The 18,764-nt window shown below is 41.4% G+C and overlaps 1 long non-coding RNA gene across 2 annotated transcripts in view; it reads right to left on the minus strand.

Moving 5' to 3' along the window:
* LOC112152895 overlaps positions 1-1,085 on the minus strand; it is a 68,410-nt gene extending 67,325 nt beyond the window's left edge. For both annotated transcript variants that reach the window (XR_002920405.2, XR_002920406.1), the window contains exon 1: positions 986-1,085. This is a non-coding gene — a long non-coding RNA (uncharacterized LOC112152895). The remainder of the gene's footprint in view (positions 1-985) is intronic.
* Between the last annotated feature and the right edge of the window lie 17,679 nt (positions 1,086-18,764).

The following is an 18,764-nucleotide window of genomic DNA, read 5'->3' on the forward strand; positions in this document are numbered from 1 at the left end:
GAATGCTAGTTAGCTAGGTAGCTAGTTACAGAAACCTTTTCCAAAAAATGATACAAATCCCAAACTCCCCTTGCTTCAGGTAAATGGCTGTGATTTATTTTATGCCGAAGTAAATAATCAATCTACTCGACAAATGTTTAACAAACTATTTCCATCTCTTTCTTCCTGAATTTCAGTTTTATATATTTCTCTGAAACTGACGCAGAATATTTAAGATCTACTTTTTCGAGCTTCCTGTTGCCACAATAGCCAGGAGATTCATTTTAAAATCATCCATGAAGTTCATCCTCCACTGATTTTTTTTCAAGACGTTTTGGATTTGAATAACTGTACTTTTTATAACACATATTTTCAAACAGCAGAACATGTATTTTATGATTGAATGATTACCTCAACTTTTTGGGAGGACTTGTTTCATTGGTTCACTAAAGTTCTGCATACCCCTGAACTTAAAAAAGAAAATATTTTGTTTGGTTTCATTATAAAAATGCATTCCACTGTATAATAATTAACACAACAATAATACTTGAGCATTTTTATACATAAAAGCAAGTTTTTAAAATCAACACCAAAATGTTGTCTTTCATAGGAAACTACAACTTTTTTCTCATGTATTGAACGTGTTAAAACCAAAATTGCTGTGAAACTTTACAATGAATCAGAAAGTATTGGACTTAGAAATGCTTCTTTTTACTTTCATATATATTTACCATATTGTTTTCTTAGTATATATTTGTCCTTACAGTAACATTATTATTATTATTCTCTCTATGCTTGCATCCCTCTTGCGTCTGTTGTTTGGACTCATCTACTGCCATTGAAACTTACTAAAGACATTTAAAAAAGCTAGTTAGCTAGCTTAGCTAGCTTGTCTCTGCTAACTTTGTTTCGTAGTTGGGCTCCGCCAGACGGAGCAGTGTTTACATTAACCTTTTACAACTCCGTTTAAAATGTAAACAAAAGGGAAGAAAAGGAACAAACATACCTTTAGTACAGGTGTTCCACCGGAATCGGAATCAGCCACCGAGAAAATGACGCCATTTTCAGAGCTTCCCGCGGTATGTAAATGAGATGCAAATCAGGCGGAAGGAGACGCCCGGTCATCCCGCCCCTAAGCCCCGCCCCCTGTTCTCAAATCAACAGACTAAAAATCACATAATTGACAGAAAACAGACAAACGCAGGTTTACATAAACACATACATTTGTGTGATTTATTGTATAATAAAAAACTTTTCTTGAAGCTTTTGATGCTAATGAAATGTTTCATTTTTTTTAAACCGATACAAGTTATCATCATGTGTATTACTTTGTTGAGGACTTTTATTGACAACAATTGCACATACAGAATATCAACAATTGCACCTGTTATTTAGTGCTAATTCGTTCCAGTCGTCGGCGATCGTCGTTTCTCGTCGGGATGTAAGCAGACATTTTATTGGCTGCCGTGGAAGTGAAGTCATCATTTTTCCTGCCGCACGAGCTGCCGACAGCCAATCAGGTTAGAAAATCTGTGATATCTCTGCGATTCAGGAAACCTCTCCGCCAGTCGAACCGCAAGAAGCGGAACGTACACAGTACTTCCTGTTGAAATTTTCACAATAAAACACCATTGGTCGTAAAGAAAACGCGAATTAACATTTAAACGTCAAGAGGAGAAAGGAAACCGTCACTTAGATAGTCTGTCAAAACAGTGAAATTCAGAACAAGTTCTCTCCGTCTGTCTTCCAGCTCGGAATCCAAACCAAAGGCAGCCTCCGGCTCTTATTGTCTAATCCACAGCCCCGTTTCCGGTGTGTTTGCCTCGTTTCTGCCGTTCAGCAGCAGCAGGTTGATGTGATCATAACGGGCTTCTGCTGATGAGTCTGGGCTTGTGGATCTGGATTTTCTCCTCCTGAACCGTTTTTCTGGTTCTCCGTGTAACCGAGGCGTTTCCCCCGGAAGGGAAGCGGCCCGTCGCGGGGAAGATGTCCGTGGCCGGGCTGAGGAAACAGCTCCACAAAGCCAGTCAGGTGAGGAGGCGCCTGCCGCCGCCGCACTTGTTCCGGTTCGGATTCGGAATATCAGGAGACCCGAAGCGGAAACGGGAGCCGGGAAAGTCCAACAAAGTGGGCCGGTCCCGCCGGCGGGCTCGGGGCGTTCCGAGCTGCAGGTGTAACGGTGGAAAACATCGGTTTGATCAACTTTTGTTCCTAAACGGAAACATCTGGATGTTTTCGTTCCTGAGGTGTGATGACGTCACAGGCGCTGTGGGTTCAGGTTGTGTTCTTGCGGCTGGAGAAGTTTGTTTGTGTGAGGTCACGTGACTGTAGCGGACGTTATTTTTAAATCTCACCATTAATACCGTTTTTGGTAGAAAAGAGATGCATTTTATCCCGAATCTTTTTTTTATACGAATAATCATAAACTCGTGGATTAAAACCCAGTGGCTTCTGACTTGAACGCTAGAGGGCAGTATAGTTGGTTACATCCATTGACTGTATATAAGAACAGTATATATTCTTTACAGTCAATGGTTACACCCTCCAGGTTTCCTCTGCAGAATGAACCACGTCCTCTCTAACCTTCTCTGGTTGGAGTGCAGAACATTCTCCTCAGAGAGAACATCCTCCTCTGTAGTCTAGTTCCTGATAGACCTCTGAGTGATGTACAACTCCAGAATCTCAGTCCTGCACGTCTGACAGAGACCACTGACCAGTGCTTTAAGTGGACAACAAGAAGTGGCGGTGCTCTCTTTATCGGAAGTCGAGACATAAAATAGAATCTTGAAAGTAAACATTAATCGATAAAAAGAAGTCTCTTTTTCAACGTGTCTTAATATGAAATAAGAAAGAGGGAGCTCAAGTCTAGTCTAAAAATAAATGTAGTCAAACACTAACATGTGTTCGTAAAATTATTTCAATGGGTGTACAATTATAACATTCATTTTCAGTTTGATGTAATAATAGACAAACAGGCAACTAACAACACTGTAACAAAAGATGCAACATTTTCTCCAAGAACCCAAATCCTTCTAAAGAGAAATAAAATGTTATTACTGATTTTATTTGTCAGAATAACCCTTTTTGGACAAGTGTGTATTTTCCCTGCACGTTCTTCTTGCAAATTATTATTTTTTCCAGGATATTTTTTGTCCTTACCGCAAGTTAGTCAAGTTAAAAACGGACCAATCAGACGTGTCAAATGACAGTGTGTGGTGCCCGCTGGCCCCCCCACCTTGAGCATTTGATTGACATCTTCTCCCGAGCTGCTTTCAGTGGAAGGAGGGATGTGAACTGCATATAAGCGTACTCATGATTGTCGACTGTAGCTGCCTTAAAACGCGACACAATTTATTGTCATCAGAAGGAAATGGGTTCAAATCCAGCATCTGAAATCCTGTTATGTAGTTTTGGTACTTTGTTGAATCTCTTCTTATTTTCTCTAGATTCTTAACTTTAAAATACTAAACTCATAACAAAATTAAGTTTAACTTATCCGATTTTAGATATATCAGGAACAACTTAACCCTAGAGTCAGCTAAACTGTATTTGGATGCAATGTTCATGTCACACTTATTACTGCTTAACCAGCTGGGTATCAGCCAACATACCAACTCTAAAACCATCAAAACTCTCCACAAACAAGCTCTGAAAGTATTAGACAGAAAGCCCAAAGCCCACCATCACTGTCATACACTGAAAAAACACAATCTGCTGGACTGGGATAATTATGTTGAATCCAATGACTCAATCGTAATTGTCAAATCCTTCATGGCCTGGCCCCTCCTCCTTTACAGACATGTATCACAAAAAACACAAACAGGGCTGCTAGATCAGTTTCACTGTTCCCCTCAGGAAAAGAGCCTTCAGTCAGGATGTGTTCTCCTACAGNCAGTGAGGAAGTGTTCTCCTACAGAGCATCTCACACTTGGACAATCAAAACTGCCACCACAGCTCTGTATAGATAGTTATTTTGCTTTGGTTTTTATTGTCTTTTTGTTATTTTTTGTTTTTCTTTCACGTCTATTTACCTATTGTTTCCTTTTTTCTACTTTTTTCTTAATAATTGCTTCTACGTTTATGAATTTGCAGTTGTTGTTGTTTTTAAATTGACAACCCCATCTGTTGTTTCTGCTGTTGTCTTGTCTCCTTTCTGTATTGATTTAATTTGTTCTTTTAGTACAGATCAACTTTTTTTTATTTTTCTAAGGGACTAAAGATGGAAATTAGCTTAAAAGGCTATAATCTTGTATATTTGCATTTTTAAATGTTTTATCAAAATATGCTGTCTCTGTCTTAAATAAACAATCAATAAATTACTCAGTACACTAAATATTATTCAACAACATCAGGATAATAGGCTACATAGTCAATCACTGATGTAAAAATGAACAAGATTTCAAATAATCTGTTATGTTATTGTTACCTTTAAAAGTTAACTTTTATTTCAATTTTATTTATTTCTCTGGGGCAATGGACATTAAATTGACCGAAGAGCTATTTTTGATCTGTTGTCCATGAACAAATGTTAAAAAAAAATTATAAAAAATATAATATTAAAGTTTATACTAAGGAGGAGAGGCATATTAAAATTCAACGGAATGTCAAAGACAACCCCAACCTCCTGTTCTCATTCAGTCCCGCTGTCGCCTTCATCCCCCGCCTGCAGCCGCCTGGTCTCACCGACATGCAGGCGAGTCATCTCAAACACAGCTAATGCTCCGGTACTGTTAGCTTCACTGCTACAAACAGCGCCAGCTTTAGCAACCAGAAACCTGAACATTGTCAACTCTCGCTTTTCCCTCCAAACTACAACAAAGAGAGCAACAGATGGAGGACAAGAAGGAGTTTAAATTACGGTTAATGGAGTCATTTCAGCGACAAACAGCAGACGAAAACTTCAAATAGCTCTGCTGCTGAGAACCGCGTCTCTACCGCTGAGTCTGTGTGCGCGTGAGCGACGGAGTGAGAGAGGAGGACCCGAGTGAAGCGAGAGGCCACGCCCTCCTTTGGATCTACCAATCAGCACTAGCAGCTACTTTGAATGGGAGCCAGAGAGCAGAGAGAGCTCTGTTTTTATTGTTTGCATGGCGTCACGTGTTGGGGGGGGGATCCGGCCTTACTACGGAAGTCAAAATAGAGCACCGGAGGGTCCTAAGTGGGTGAGAAGAGGCGGTGCTCTAAAGTGTGTTTGAGAGAAGTCCCGGTGCTCAGCACCGGAGCGCACCGGCCCACTTAAAGCGCTGCCCATACCCACGAAAATGAGCGGGTCCTCACGATCTGAGACCGTCGCTTCCAGGAATAGTCTGCTCTGACAGCTCCGCCCCCAGTCCAACACCAACACTCAATTTCTCCACAGAGCTAGCAGTGATCAGTGAAAAAATTTGAAAGGTAAAGAAGTACAATGAGACAAATTAGTCAACACCCCCCACCCCATAATGCCAGGCTTATTTTTGGTATTTTTTTTTTAATTAGTTATTAGGGATGTAACAATTCAGTCAAGCCATGATTCCAATCGATTCACAGTTTTAAAGTCACGATTTTGATTTTTTTTCTTAACACAATGAATTAAAGGTATTTTAAGGTCAAGTATGTTTTCTTTTTGCCCTTACATCAAACTGTCTGTTTCCCTACTAACAGAAAGGATGGACAATACTTTGATACAGATATTAGATTGCATTGTTGGGCAAATTTCACAACAAAGAAAACTTTTAAAATATCAATTTTTCCCGTTACTGCATAACAAACAATTATACATAATATTGAAATGATCACAAATCCTTTTATACTCTGTTCACGTTGTGATCCGTGAGAGACTGTTCTGCACCCACACCCGCTCTGCACAACCCCCCGTCATCCGCTGCACGCGCACTCGCTTGCACTCCCAATCAGCGCAAATGACCATTCCCGTTCAGCTTGCTGTGACAAAGAGGCTGAGGCGTTCTGACCCATTTGCGAATGGTTTAACAGGACAGAACAGGGGCAAGATATAAACGTAATGTATACTGTATTCTTCTGTCTCACCACAAGAGGGACTTTCCAGTTTTGAGCAAGTCAGAAGAGCGGAGTCTACTGAAACTCCTGTTAAAAAAAAAAAAAAACACAGAGATGGAAGCTGATATTAACCGTATGAACCCAAGAATGAAAAAATGAAATTAGGAGACCATTTTTCCTTTTTCTTTAATGTCACAATGAGGCCCGAGCCGATGGCGTCTGCCCCCCTGCAGGAGCTCTCTGTCTGCCGGCATATCAAGTGAGTGAGCTCCACCGTGGAGAGAAAGCCGGTGATCTGTCCGGAGTGTACCCCTCCTTCACCCCAAAGTAGCTGGATGAGCTCTGCGGCTCCAGCGGGTTAAGAAATTACATGGAAATTCATAACAAAAGCACTGATTGAGTTTCTGAAAATGTCACGTGACCAAAACTGAGTTCCTGATTGGAAGACGCAATGCAGCGACCTGTCAAACTTCAGATATTAAAAAAATCAGGAAAATCACATTGTCTGACTTTTTATTTAATTTATTTGCAAATTATGGTGGAAAATAGGTATTTGGCCAATAACAAAAGTTCAATGTAATACTTTGATATAAACACTTTGACGGCAATGACAGCAGTCAAACGTTTGCTGTAAGTTTTCACAAGGTTTCCACAAACTGTTGCTGGTATTCTGGTCCATTCCTCCATGCAGATCTCCTGTAGAGCAGTGATGTTTGGGGGCTGTTGCTGGGCAACACAGACTTTCAGTCCCTCCAAAGATTTTGTATTTGGTTGAGATCTGGAGACCGGCTAGGCCACTGCATGACCGTGAAATGCTTTTTATGAAGCCACTCCTTGGTTATCTGGCAGTGTGTTTGGGAGAGTTGTCATGGTGGCAGACCCAGCCATGTTTCCTCTTCAATGCTGATGAAAGGAGGTTTTCACTCAGAATCTGACCATACATGAACCCATTCATTCTTTCCTGTAAGGTGTTCTTTGGATACAACTCAGCATTCTTTCTCCTCCAAACAGTAGAGTTCTTATCAAAAAGTTCTGCTCTGGTCTCCTCTGACCATAGCACATTCTTCCAAACCCCTGGATCAGCCAGGTGCTCTCTAGCAAACTTTAGACGGCCTGCACATGTACTGGCTTTAGCAGGAAGACACGTCTGCCCCTGCAGGCTTTGTAGTGTGTTAGTAGCTGTGTTTCCATTACACATTTGCGCAAAACTTTATCGAAATTCTAGGAATGTCGGAAAAACACAGTTTCGAAATGACACTGTTTACATTAAATCATAGTTTTGCAATAAAGCACAAACCAACTCACGCGATAAGTCATTAAAAACACGACGATGAATGAGAACAAGTATTTTTTTATTTAATTCACTAAAAGGGGCATTTGGGTGATGTCACAGCTCTGTCTGGGGCGCGTGCAGCACAGCTCGACTCAGAAGAGAGAGAAGTCTGTTCAGTGGTTAAAAGAAAAAGCATTCTAACAGGAAAGCATCTGGACCTTTTTTCTGTTTGAAAACACAACAACATCCATTCAAGTTTCTGTCACGGCTCTCGCACTCATGAGACTTCAGTCTCTAAGCTGCAAAAGTGCGTCTGCAGATGAAGTGATGAGGAAAGGAGGAGGAGGAGCTGCGATTCCGTATGACCAGCAGTGTCTAAAGAGCTGTGACGCTGTGGGACCTCTCGGTGTGCGGGCTCAGAGCAGACGCTTCATACACAAAAGCGCATTTATGTAAAAAAAAAGTGTTTCCATTACAGTTTTGCGAAAAATGTCTTTTTCGATACTCCCCAAATACCACCTCCTCTAAGCAAAACAAGTTTTTTTTTAAATTGTGGTGTTTCCATTAGGAAAATGTATTACTGAAATTCCAATTTACGAAATTTCAGAGTTAATGGAAACGCAACTGGTGATGGTATTCTTTGTTACTGTGGTCAAAGCTCTCTTCAGACCCCCCCCACCCCAATGTGGTTCTGGTGTTTTTGTGATCATTTTGATCCCACAGGATGAGATCTTGCGGGGAGCCCCAGATGGAGGGAGATTATCAGTGATCTTGTATGTCTTCCATTTCATAATGATTGATTTCTTCACACCAAGCTGCTTACCTATTGCAAATTCAGTGTCCCTGCCTGGTGCAGATCAACTATTTTTTTTCTGGTGTCCTTAGATAGCTCTTTGGTCTTGTCCGTAGTGGAGTTTGGAGTGTTATAAATACAGGCAACAAGTGGAGGACAGAAGATCCTCTTACAGAAGAAGTTACAGGTCTGTGAGAGACAGAAATATTTTTACGTGACCAAATATTTATTTTTCACCATAATTTACAAATAAATTCTTTAAAAATCAGTTAATGTTTTCTGTATTTTTCTTTCTTATGTTGTCTCTCTTTGTTGAGATATATCTATGATGAAAATTACAGGCCTCTCTCATCGTTTTAAGTGGGATAACTTGCACAATTGGTTACTAAATAAATATTGTTTTGCTCCACTGTAGCATGAGTGTTTTTTTTAAACTTGATTAACTTGACTGGCTGACTGATGACTGACTGACTGACTTTAATAATCCTTATGGAAATGATCTGGCTGTCGTTGCTCCATACATCACAGCACAGTTAGGATAAAAAGTTGAAGTCAGACACAATTAAATATAGTGAAAAGTATGTTTAAAAACATTAAAATGCAACGTACAAAAATAGTTAATAATTTACAAAATAAAATAAGTAAAAGATAAAAATGATAGTAGAAACATTGTCAAATCATTTATCAGTGACCCCCTCTTTGGCCACCACCCCTCCCTGTTCTCCAGAATGTTCTTCAGCTTAACCAGCATCCTCTGCTCCACCACAGACTCCACAGTGTCCAGACTAAGTCCGACAACACAACCTGCATTTCTGATCAGACGATTTGGTTTCTTTGTGTCCTTCTTGTTAGCCCCACCCCAACCACCCCCCACCCCACAGCACACCACAGCATAAAAGAGAATGCTTAAAACAACAGATTGACTGGAGATAAAAAGAAGTCCAGAACAGATGTTAAAAGAGGTGAGTCCTCTTAAAAAGCACATCCTATTCTGACATTTTTTGTAAATTATGTCTGTATTTGCTGACCACTTCAGTTAGTTGTCTAAAACGACTCTCGGGAATTTGTACAGGAATAGTCGACAGTCTCCACCACTGCTCCATCCATGTTACAGGGCTGTAGGGAAGTGGGTGCGCGGCGGAAGTCCAGCACCATCTCCTTTGGTTTTGGAACGTTCAGATGGAAATCATTACATCCAGTCCACTCCACAAAGTCCTGCACCAGGCCTCTGTTTGAAACTGATGTGCAGAATAAATGGTTGCTCATTAAAATGAACCTTTTAAAAACATAAGCATATGCTAGGATTCCAACAGATTAGAATCAAGCACACCTCTCCGCCAGAATCCTGTGCTTTTATCCCAGTGTTTGGACAGGTTACTGCTGTTCCCGCCCTTTCTACTTTGGATAAATACAGCTTCAGATTGTTTTTGCTAGCGCTAACTCTGGCATCTGCGTGTGTTTGCTGTCTGTGTGCGAGCGCAGGAATGTGTGCGTCTATCTGCAAGTCGGGTGTGTGTGAGCGCGCCGCGAAAGCGGCAGTGAGGGAGAGAGAAGATGAAAGGCTCCATCTTCGTAAGTCCCATCAAACAAAGGTGTGCACGCGGAGTCCGCGCTGTTGTCGGGCCGATACCGTTCAGCAGTACCGATGAGGGTGAAACCTTTGGGGTGAGCAGAGAAGTTGTAACACAAGGAAATACTGAGTGGTGAGTGAGGAAGCCTCGGCAGTTTAACCCTTTCATTATCGGTCCATTTTTTTTCATATCGGAATTATCGGCGTGAGGTCATAATGCCCAATATCGGCCAATATTTATCGGTAACCAATATTATCGTGCAACACTATGGAAAAGTATAGCTTAAAAATGCATAAATTACATAAGCTGCTGCCCCTTCCAGCGCCGCACACAATGACTGTAGCTGCAGCTGATGCATGCGCTGTATTGTTTCGAACTTTCTAGCATCACAAAAGACTCTTTACTTTAAAATTACCTAATTTGCTTGTATCTCGCCATCCGTATGATTACATTGGTGCCATTTTTTGACTCATTTAGTCTTTTTATCTGCTAAGAATGTGCTTTAAAACAAACAAGGTGCAGCAGACTAGAGACTATGCGTCTGCCACAAGGCAAATGGCGATGGTGAACCTAGAGCAGAGGTCTGCAACCTGCAGCTCCAGAGCCACATGTGGCTCTTTTATCTCTCTATGGTGGCTCTCTGGTTGAAGAAAAAGAAAATAATAGGGTTTTTTTTAAGTTTTTTCATTTATGTAATTTAGTTAACTAAGGAATTTAAGGCTATTTTGGAGTTTAGCTAGTAATTTAGCAACAAGTTAACTTGTTAAGCTAAAATGTTTCGCTAATTTGTTATCTATTGAGATTTTGTAGGCTAATTTAGAGTTTAGCTTGTATTTTTAGCAACAGACTAACATTTTTGACTAATTTAGTTTACTGAGGAATGATGGTCTATTTTGGAGTTAAGCTAGTAATAAAGCAATGAGCTAGCTTTTAGGCTAATTCAGCATCTACTAAGGTCAAAGGTAAAAATGGAAAAAAAAACACTTTGAGAGATGCTAGTTTCTTTTTATATTTTTGCTTTTGATCATGCCAAAACATAGGAATTATTCATATTTACTATTTTTTTTAAATGGTAATGAATTATCCAAATTTCTTAAAGGCTAAAGTCAATCTATGTGCCTCCCTCTAGATTTTGATCAGTAGAAAACTAGTTCAAATGGCTCTTTTGCTGTTAAAGGTGGCCCAGAGAATGTATGTGACACCGCACTTAAAGAATAATAGAATTAGCAGCAGCAAACAAGTGCAGCCGTCCAGTTATTCTTTAATATTGTTTATCCTCAATTTATAAATGGAGGATTTCATTTTTAAACCCCTAAACTCAAGAATTTGTTTAGACACATCATTGGTAGTGATCTCCACTGACACAGAGAGACGTTTAACACTGAAGAAAGAAAAGGAAGACTTCTACAAACAGAACATTCATCTGTTTCTTCAGAAGGAGCGCACAGACTTCATTCAGAAGTAAGAGTAAGTCAATAACAACAATTTTGGGGATTTTTTTTCTGTGCTACAGTTTGTGAACCGAAGAAAAATACTAAAATGAAATTTTAAACAGAACTGTTGTCAATCAAATGGTGAATCAGCTGATCTGGGGGGTTCATATGAATCAATTAATATCGATACCCAGCGCTAAGCGAGAGGAGGGTGGGGGGGGTTGGGAACCCCCCCCCCCCACACACACACACATACACACACACAAATACAAGCCAAATATGAGGTCAGGAAATAACTATAGCTACAGTAACTCAATTATGTAGTAAATTTTATCAGCCGGGAAACATTAAAGCACACATATCATGCTTTTTTGTGTTAATCATTTCTTTCAAAATTGGATATAGATGATAATGAATTAAATGGATGACAAAGTGAACCTTGATAAAGGATAGAGCTAGAAGGAAGAACAACTACCTCCAGAGAAAAAGCCAGTGAAATACTTTTTTTTCCTCTGTGAATCAGCTGATCATGTACGATAATTTCAGTATGTCAAAAAGAAAAAAGGTCAAAAGCTTATAACGGGGGGTGCCTCTCAAGGACTTCTGGTCAATGGTTTCAAGTGCAAATTATGTTCTTTTGGGGGCCAGTGGGAGGGACTTCCAGTTATGGATTTTCGAGCACCATATTTTTACTCTGTGGCCACTCTTGGAGGTTCAGGGCAGGCGGCAGGCAATCAGAGAATAAGCCGTGTCAGAAACAAAAGATCAGGTCCAGATGGAAATGCTTGGTAATGCAGACAGGGTGGCTCAAACAATACTTCACACCGAGTCAGGCTCTGTAAGCAGCTTAAAGGGTAACCAAACCCTAAATCAGGGGTCACCAACACGTCGCCCACGGGCGCCAGGTCGCCCGCGAGCACCTCATAAGTCGCCCGCAGGCCGCTTCTAAAATTAGCACAACTCACTTGTGAGCTGCTCGAAAATTTCATTTTATTGTGATGCAAATTTTTTAAACCACACCTGCCTTTATGAAGAACTAAAAATTAAAACATCTTAAAAACAGATGTTCATCATTTCTGAAGCCAAAAACGGCCTATCCCACTTTTTCTTTTAAATCGTTTTCTCCTTGATGAGATAATCAATCGTCGCATTTCCATTGACTCTGAAATTTCGCAAATTGGAATTTGGATAATAAATTCTCCTAATAGAGACACCACAATTTCGAAAAAAAATGGCATTTTTCTAAAAAAAGTTTTTGCGCTTAGAGGAGGAAATAGACATTTTTCGCAAAACTGTAATTCAAACACTTTTTTCTAAATAAATGCGCTTCTCGGTATGAAGTGTCTGATCTGAGCGCTGCACAGCCGGCGCACAGAGAAGTCCCGCAGCGTCAGAGCGCTTTAGAAACTGCGGGTCATACGGAATCGCGCAGCATCTCCTCCTCCTTTCCTCATCGCTTCATCTGCAGACGCACTTTTGCAGCTTGGAGCCTGAAATCTCATGAGCGCGAGCGCCGTGACAGAAACTTGAATGATCTTGTCGTGTTTTCAAACAGAATAAAGGTCCAGATGCTTTCCTGTTAGAATGCTTTTTCTTTTAACCACTGAACAGACTTCTCTCTCTTCTGAGTCAAGCTGTGCTGCACGCGCCCCAGACAGAGCTGTGACGTCGCCCACACGCTCCCTTTTAGTGAATCAAATAAAAATAAAAAAATACTTGTTCTCGTTCATTGCCGTGTTTTTAATGACTTCTCGCGTGAGTTGGTTTGTGCTTTATCGCAAAATTATGATTTAATGGAAATAGTGTAATTTCTCAAACTGTGTTTTTTTTTTTAGAAATTCCTAGAATTTCCATAAAGTTTTGCGAGGATGGCAGCTAATAACAAAGACTGAGGCGTCCCCTTCTCCCTTTCCCACATGGAGAGACAGAGAATATTTGATTATTAGCTATCTTTAATGGAAACACAGATTACAAAAAAAAAAAAAATAACTTGCATTTTTCGAAAAAAAAAGTTTTTGTGCGTAGAGGAGCTGGTTTTGGGGGCGTATTGAAATGGATGGATATTTTTCGCAGAACTGTAATGGAAATTGACTTCTTTCGTATTAAATGCGCTTCTGAAGTGTCTGTACAGTACAGCACAGCGGGCGCCATGAGAGATCCCACAGCGTCACAGCTGATCGTGCATCTCCTCTGTAAAATCAATAACCAAGATTTCCTCATAGCTTCATCTGTAGCCGACCTTCTGCAGCCTGAATACTTGTTCTGGACATTCTTTTACATACCACTGAACAGGCTTCTCACTTGCATCTGAGACTGTCAGTGGACTCGCTGCACGAACCAGCATGGCATGCGTGCACCACACTGCTGTGACGTCACTCAAATGGTCCTTTTTAGTAAATCAAAAAAAAAAAAAAAACACACACACATCGGCGTGTTTTTAATGACTTATGGTGTGAGTTGGTTTGTGTTTTATCGCATTATTATGAAACCGTATCATTGGGAGACTGTATTTTCAAAATTCCTAGAATTTGGTTAAAGTTTCATGTGTAATGGCAACAGAACCCAGGGCTGCTGAGTGTTTCTGAATGGTGCGTTCACTGAGCCCCGGATATAGGCAGTAAAACAAAGCAGTTTATCAGAGAAAACATAGAACACCGGCACTGATCAGGATATAATCGATTGATTAAATAGAGTCGACGTTTTCTCTGAAAAACTGATTTGTTTTGCTGCGGATTGTTTAAAAATGACAACGTTTGTAGCGGACTGAGTTGGGCCGAGTGGCTGTTCGCTTATGTCCAGAGGTCAGTCAACGCACCATGAGCAGATTCTTGTCTGCTGTGGGATCTGTCAATCAACCTGTTTGGAGGTTTAAGGAAAATAAAGGGACGGGTGCATGAGACTGAATTAAAGCGTTTGAGGAGCGTAGATCCACTAATAATAGTTATAATTAATTAACAATAATTAATTAACAATTAATTAATAATAGTTATAATTTTGTTAAAAACATTGCTTTTGGTCATTACCTCAAAATGTGACAAGATCTGTTAAGATTAATAAAGTTCTGAATATTGATATCTGTTTCCTAGCTTGTTGTCATTATTGATAATTATGCTAAGAAATCAGTGTCTTCACATAGAGAAGGATCATTATTCACTATTAATAATGTAGAACTAAAGGCAAACTAAGTAAATTTATTATTTCAAACCGGTAGCCCTTCGCATGATTCAGTACCCATGAAGTAGCCTGCAGTTTCAAAAAGGTTGGTGACCCCTGCCCTAAATCAACTTTTTATGTCTGTTGACTTCTATAAATGGGGCTTTAAAAGTGCTTTAAAACACAGGTGGGAGATTAGGTGTATTTGAGATGACTTGCGCCTCGCCTACATCGTCGGTGAGACCAGGTGGCTGCAGGCGGGACGGGGAAAGGCGCCTGGGATGAAGGCCAACAGCGAGACAGAGCTCTGGCTCCTGACAGGGTGGAATGAGGATAATGTGTATGGAAAACAATCTGCAGGGAATTATTACAGTTGTTAACTTCAGTACATTTTTCTCAATAAGTCAATATAAAACATTTGATCTGGTTGGAACAGCCCAGAATAACCAATTTAATACAAATTCAAATAAAAAAAGAAATGTTGGAGATATTGAGTGCATTGTCTCTAATAGTGAAAAGGGTTTCTGATCGAATGAATGAAATCAAGTTTTTGTTCTATTTTGTAAAAGGAATCCCACTGGTTTTGAAAACACAGAAGTTAAAGTTATAGTTATAAAGGAAAAAATATGTAAAAGAAATTTCATTCCAAACTGTTGCTTAGATGTCTGAAAAATCAAAACAAGGGAATGTTTTTGAATCATTCATAAAAATTCTAAAAATATTAAACTGAGTAGTAATATTTGAAAAAGATTTTTGACATTAGTGGACAAAATAGACATTATAGCACACTTAATCATATCATTGTCAGTTATCGATTAGTCCAATTTATTTTCACTGTTTAAAATAAATCAAATAATTTGTTTCTTTTTTATAATAAAAACAAGTTATAATCAATTATAAAAAGGGATATCAACTCATAAATAACTGCCTTCTTTATAATTAGGCTCATTTTATGTTTATACTGGAGGAGAACACTTTTTATCACTGCTACAAAATGTCTTGAAAAAAGGCGGAGATGTTCCACATAGCATGAGAGGAAGAAGAGCTCTTTTGTTATATTTAGAGATGATAATGGAAGCTAATGTCATGCTACACAACATTACCAGAGCGGCAAACATCAAAGGAAGACGGCGTATTCCCTTATGAAATATGCATCAATGACAATAAAATAGAGACCAAAGGCAATCTGTGTTTGAAGGGGAGCTGGAGGGATGGCAAAATAGGTTGCATAACTATGCCATATTGTCTTTCTTTTTTTGTCACCAGCCATTCACATGAAGGCTTAATTTTGCTTTGATCAATGGGACGAGCTGTGAGGAAGTTGAAGTTACAAATGGACTGAAAAGTGACTGAACTTTCCCGCCTGCTGGATTTGCTCATACATTTTTAAGACTGTTTTGTCTTCCATGACAAAGTTTAGCAGGAGCTTTATCTCCTCAGACTGAATCAACAAATGTTTTACTACAACTTCAGTGTGGACTCTAACCAAAGGCTGTCCAGCTCCCACCAGGGGTGTGCCAGGTGGGAGCTGGCACACCCCTGCGCCTCCGGAGATTGAATTTATTGTTCATAGATCCGCTGAGTATGGTGCAGATGTAGGATGGCCAAATCGTGATTGGAGAATTGTAGGCTTGATTCCCACCACGCCTGCCCGTCTGTCAACGTGAACCCCACGTTGGTCCTGGTGGTTGAGGTTGGTGCCAGTGTTGGGCAGCAAAGCTGTCATTAGTGTTTGAATGTTTGTGTGTGAATGAGTCAAAAGAACTGTGAGGTAGAAAAGCGCTAAGTATACACCATTTACTACCAGTATCCAGTATCCATGTGTCAATAGACCATTGTTGCCACACTCAATGTCATGATGATACCTACATAATGCACACCCTTTGACACACCTAAAGTCTTTACACCAGGGTTCTCAAACTCTGTTGACAGGAACCACTGAAGGCAGAATCTGGCTGAGGTTCCATTTGTGCCAAAAATAGTTTTTTTTGTGTCCACTGTCTATGTCTTTAATCCAATTTTATATGCCCACTAAACAAATTTATTGAATATTTGTTAAAATTTATGAGCACTTAGCAATATCTTCTCCATGTCCTGTGAAACGACAGGACCTAATGATGCTAGCAACTGTTGCTAAGGACTTTTCTGACGACCAGATCCAACAACAAAAGCAAATAAAAAGTTTTAAGCATAAAGCTGAAACATCACAAAGCAAATACAAAGCTCTCATCAACGAACAGTGGACATGCAGAAGATATTACTTAGTAGATATTGAGTGTTCATATTTAGGCGAGGGCTGCAAATTATCGCCAAATACCCTGCTGGCTGCCATTTTGAGACCCCTGGTTAACACGATCAATGTGAATCAGCTGATTCTGATGTGGAAAAAAAACAGGTTTTTACATCGGCTTTGCACCAACATTTGCCTATCGGTGAAAACTGTTTTTTCTCCACAACAGAATCAGTTGATTTACGTCAACTGCCTTGACACGTAACTACTGTACAGTGTTCCATATCAGTGCGACTCTGCTTTTCCTTTGAAATTGCTGCATTAATGACAGAATAGCAATGGTAGTCAACATCAATACTGCAACTAAGTCTCTGGTGTTAAAGGGTTCAACTCTTAAACATAGCTTTACAGAAAGTAAACTTCTGAAGTCAGCACTTGCACCAGTGCCCTGGGAAGAGGTGATGCACCTGGATCTAAAGCTGTTTATTTCTGCAGCTAATTTATCAAGAGCAGATCAGGAAGCACAGGTGCTCCCATGATTGTTTCCAGACAAATAGATTTTTGGAGCGTTTTGGCACTCGTACACAGAAAACAGCTGAGAATAGTCCTATGAGGCATTGAATGTTTCGAACAGAACCGGTCTTCTGAATTTGGTGTGATTCATTTCTTGGTGAGTCACTTGCAGAGGTGTGACACTTTGGTGTCTTTGGTAGTGTTGAAAAACATGCACATGCAATTCTCCAAAGCTAAGATTTCCATTATGCAACACACCATGTTGCAAGTCTGTTGTTGAAGGCTTAAATCAAATCCCAATGTGCTTCACAAGATGAAGCACGTTGTAAAATATAAAATACTCCTATGTCTTCTTTTCTCTATGCACTTGCAGACATTTCCTTTTCCCATTATTTGGTTGACGGTAAACCAAAAAAAAAAACATCTCCCAAAAAAGATGTGTTCCTGATACTTAAGGTACTGCTGACAGACGCAATTGCCGATAGGGATGTAACGATTAAGTTAAGCCACAATTCGATTCAATTCCCAGTTTTAAAGTCACAATTTTGATTTTTTTCTGATTTTCTTTTTTTCTCTCGGTATTTCAAGGCCAAGTATGTTTTCTTGTGCCCAACGCGGGGGACAGGGGTCTGCCATCGGGGGTCAGTCTGCCAACTGAACCCAACATATCCCCTTCCTCATACAAACATGCAATAGGGTGAAGGGGAGGGTGTCTGTATTGCAGTGCGCTGCGGGGGGTGGACTACCTGCCAGTGGCCCTCCTCCTGTGGCCGCTGCATGGATTTGCCCCTCCCCTCGATTTTATTTGCACCTTAGACATTTAGGACCCTTGGTGGGGGGGTGCTTGGACATCACTGCCAGCAAACAGTCGATGTCCTTTCAGTGCCCCTTCCGCCAATTTTAACCGCACCATAGACATGTAGGGCCGCTGGTGGGAGGGTGACGGGGCATCTCTGCGAGAAATCAGGAGGTGCCCTGTTAAGGCCTTCTCACCAATTTTAACCGCACCCCTTTAGTACACACACCTCTAACACCACAAACATACACTCTAACAAGCAAACACGCAAGCATCACACAAGGAAGGTGGGACCTTCGACCTTCTGTCCCCTACCCCATCCCTGGCGGGGGTGCGGGGAACCTCGGCCTGGTGGTCTAGTCTCTTGGGTGCCGGTCTCCTGGGCCCGGCAGTCTCCTCCCCACGCCGGGAGTGGGATCCCCGAGATTTAAGATCTAGCAGGGGATCAATCTACATCGGAGCCTGGGGGTGTCCAGGTCTCGGTGGTGCGGAGTCCGGTCCCTGCTTTCGAGAACTAGTCCTCTCCTTAACTCCATCAGTGGGTGTGCCTGGTCGGGCCTTGTTTACATCACTCCTTGGGGCCTCTGTTTCTTTTGGGTTCCCCTCTGCTCGGCGGGGGTGGGCGGCCCCTGCCCTGCTTCTCCACTGGACCTTCGCGGTGGGGGCAGGCGGTTGTCTGGAGTATGGGGTGGGTTGCCCTCGGGGGGCCCTGGCTCGTACCTGGGGTGGGGCGGGGGGGTCCTCTGCGCCGCTGGGTGGTGATGGGCTGCTCCTCGGGGGTTGGGGGGCTCTCCGGGGGTGAGGTCCCGCGTTGGCCCTCCTGGCGGGGTGGGGGGGCTGCTCCTCTGGCTGGGCTGGGGCCTGCACTCTCCGTGTTCCTGTGCCTTCCTGCTCTTGGGTGTGGGGGGCCTCTGCGGCGGTCCCGCGTGCCCCGGTCTGGGTGCTCGGCGGGATTGCCCGGCGGGCGGTTTCTCTCCGTGGCTCCATGGCGGGTGTTGGGGGGGATCTTGGCTGCAGCTGCTGCCCCGG

The sequence above is a fragment of the Oryzias melastigma genome, linkage group LG6 (genome assembly GCF_002922805.2).
Source record: "Oryzias melastigma strain HK-1 linkage group LG6, ASM292280v2, whole genome shotgun sequence".
NCBI classification, from domain to species: Eukaryota; Metazoa; Chordata; class Actinopteri; order Beloniformes; family Adrianichthyidae; genus Oryzias; species Oryzias melastigma.